Source organism: Lathyrus oleraceus, chromosome 4 (genome assembly GCF_024323335.1).
Source record: "Lathyrus oleraceus cultivar Zhongwan6 chromosome 4, CAAS_Psat_ZW6_1.0, whole genome shotgun sequence".
NCBI lineage: Eukaryota > Viridiplantae > Streptophyta > Magnoliopsida > Fabales > Fabaceae > Lathyrus > Lathyrus oleraceus.
The window spans coordinates 464,720,221-464,723,847 of record NC_066582.1 but is presented as its reverse complement, the minus strand read 5'-3'; the positions used below and the strand labels follow the sequence as shown (position 1 = coordinate 464,723,847).

The following is a 3,627-nucleotide window of genomic DNA, read 5'->3' as shown; positions in this document are numbered from 1 at the left end:
CTTTATTTATTTCCCGCACTCGCTTTTACTTTATTTATTTCCCGCACTCGCTTTTACTTTATTTATTTTCCGCACTCGCTTTAAATTATTTATTTCCCACACTCACTTTACTTTTATTTATTTTCCGCACTCACACTACTTTTATTTATCTTAATGCACTTTTACTTTACCATGTCTAGCTAAATTTATAAGGCTAGAATGTAAGGATCGTAATTAAACCAGTAATCCGTACAATTGTTCGTAGAAACACTTGAAGGGCTATTTTAACTTTCAAATTAAGTTTTCCCGCACTTCAATTTCGTTGGGTAAGATCGAAAGCCGTCCAACGTCTTTTTAAACTTAATTGTTTTTAACTATTTCAAAAACAGCGAAAGCGCTTTATCTAGTTCATTAGGAGTTTTTAACATCAAGAAGAAAAGAGATTTTGAAACTATTTTCGGACGCGTTTATAAGTTTAGAGTCTGATTCATGAGAACCTCTTTTGGTTAAGAAATCCAGGTTATAATACTTTTCAACTTAGTCAAGATACTATATTTCTTAAAAATAGGTTTACTACTCTAACGCAATGCGCGCCTTTTTATAAGTGACAATAAGAGGGTTTGATTAGGGAGTACAACTCGGTTCTGAATACGCGAAAGCGACAGTTCCCGTTAAATTAGTTATTTTCAAAGTAGGAAACATTGCCCATAAGTAGTTCTATTAGCAAGTACTTGGATTATCATTTAATTATGTGAATTACATTCGACCCTGTCTTTATTAATTAAATTTATTTTAAAACTTTACTTTTCAATTGCACACTACAAAAACACCTATTGTAATTGCCTTTGATAAACACCATAACAATAGATAACGATAGATTGACACTTGGTCTCTGTGGTTCGATAATCTTTTATATTACTCTGACACGTTCGTACACTTGCGAACATCAAGATTTACAACGGATCAAGTTTTTGGCGCCGTTGCCGGGGACCAATTTCGTCAAATTTCATTTTCCTGTTGTTATATCGTTTAGACTTAGGCTATTTCCCGTCGGTCAATGCGAAGAACTCGCAGCACCGGAAGTTTAAGTTTAGTAAACCCTCTGGCGGAACCTGAACGTTACGCTCGCGCACGTTTATTCTTTCATAGAATTAACAGAGCTATGGACGAAGATCAAAACCAAAGACCTCTTAAGGACTTCGCTCAACCATCTAATGAAGAACCTAGTTCTAGTATAGTAAACCCAATCATCCCAGCTAATAATTTTGAACTTAAACCATCTCTGTTATAATTAGTGCAACAGAGACAATTCGCGGGTCTCGCTACCGAGAACCCAAACCAACATTTAAAAATATTTCTTCAATTAGCAGATACTTTTAAAACCAATGGAGCTTCTCCTGAGGCAATACGTTTAAGATTATTTCCTTTTTCCCTCAGAGATAAAGCTCTATCATGGTTAGATTCCCTTCCACCCAATTCCATTACGACTTGGGATAACCTTAGAAAAGTTTTTCTTGCTAGATATTTTCCCCCGAGTAAGACCTCCGTTCTTGGAAACCATATAACTAGATTTACCCAAAACCAAGGAGAATCACTGTTCGAAGCTTGGGAGAGATATAAAGAGTTGTTACGAGCATGCCCACATCATGGCTTAGAAAATTGGTTAATCATTCAAACCTTCTATAATGGACTTCAATACAACACAAAGATGACCATCAACGCTGCCGCAGGTGGTGCTCTGATGAACAAACCTTACCCTGAAGCTAGTTCCCTCATCGAAGACATGGCTCAAAACCATCAATCATGGGGAGTCGAATGAGCGACATTTGAGAAGAAGGAAGCCCAAGGAGGAGTGCATGAACTAAGCTCTATAGACATGATGCAAGCTAAAATGGACGCATTAGCCCTTAAAATCGAGCATATGTACACGAACCCGAATACTGTAACCGCAGTTTCGTCAAATTGTGAGATATGTGGAACCCAAGGACACCAATCCGCAAAATGCAGTCTATTAAACGAAACCCACTCCGAGCAAGTAAACTACACCCAAGGGAACCCATATTCGAATACCTATAACCCTGGATGGAGGAATCACCCTAACTTCTCCTATAAAAACAATAACCCTATTCAAAATAATGCACCTGCGAGACCTAGTTATCAAGCCCCTAGATCAAATCAACCTATGCAACCTGTACCACCAAAGCCGAGCCTTGAGAAAATTATGGAAAATTTTATCACCGCTCAAACCCAACAAAACAAGGAGTTCATGAATCAAAACATTCATGTTAACGAATTGATTACTCAGTTAGGAACCAAGGTTGACCAAATAGTTACTCATACCAAGATGCTTGAAACCCAAATCTCTCAGGTAGCTTTAAACCAAGCCCCTCAGACTACACCTGGAGGATAATTCCCTGGACAAACTCAACAAAATCCGAGAGGACAAGCCAATGCCATTACCCTACGAAGTGGGAACGCTTATGATGAGCCACCAAACCCAAGATTAAGTGAACCCGAAACTTCTAAGGAATGTACCAAACCCCCGGACGAAGTAAAGGAACTAGAGGAATCTGAAAACCAGGAAGGTCGAGATAAAGGAGAAGAACCTAAAGATAAAATTTACGTACTGCCCCCGCCATATAAACCACCTATACCATATCCGCAAAGACTTAAACAAACCCAAATCAATAAACAGTATCAAAAATTTATTAAAGTTATAGAAAAACTTCATGTAGAAATCCCTTTCACAGAAGCCATCACCCAAATACCTTCTTATGCAAAGTTTCTGAAAGACATCCTTACCAACAAACGTAGACTTGACGATCCGAAGCCTTTGGAATATAATTCTATTTCCGAGGACAAATTAGCAAAGAAAGATAAAGATCCTGGAAATTTCTCCATTCCTTGCCTTTTGGGTAATCATGTCATCGAAAAAGCTTTTCTAGACTTAGGAGCTAGTGTGAGCTTAATGCCTCTAGCAGTTTGTGAGAGGTTAAACTTAGGAGAATTACAACCCACTAAGATGTCACTTCAGTTAGCCGATAGATCTATTAAATATCCGATAGGCATTTTAGAAGATGTTCCTGTTAGGATAGGTCAACTATTTATCCCTACTGATTTTATCGTTATGGACATCAAAGAGGACAATGATATACCAATTCTTCTAGGTAGACCATTCTTATCAACTGCAGGAGCCATAATAGATGTCAAGAAAGGAAAGTTGACATTTGAGGTAGGCGACGAGAAAATAGAATTTATACTTTCGAAATTTCTTATGGAACCTGTGATGGGAGACTCGTGTTATGCCTTAGATATCAATGATGAATGTGTTAGAGAATTAGAACAAAAAGAAATTATTAAGTTACCATCAACCCCCATAAAGGAAGATGATGACTTTAAAGAACCTTACATCGATGATAACCTTTACGAATGTTTATCCCTTACTCCAAATCCTATACCATGCCCTAAGAAACCAACCTTAGAACTTAAGGAGCTGCCTAAGAACCTGAGATATGAGTTCCTCGATGAAAAGATGAATCGTCCAGTTATAGTCAGTGCTACCTTGAGCCAAGAGGAGACGAACCAACTTTTAGACGTTTTACGAATATATCCCTCAGCCTTAGGATATAATATCTCTGACCCGAAAGG

At 37.9% G+C, this 3,627-nt stretch overlaps 1 non-coding gene across 1 annotated transcript; it reads right to left on the bottom strand.

Annotated features, from left to right (window-relative positions):
• Positions 1-1,525: 1,525 nt before the first annotated feature.
• On the bottom strand, positions 1,526-1,632 carry LOC127077121 (small nucleolar RNA R71). The gene has a single exon (XR_007787102.1). It is a non-coding gene; the product is annotated as a small nucleolar RNA R71 (small nucleolar RNA).
• Between the last annotated feature and the right edge of the window lie 1,995 nt (positions 1,633-3,627).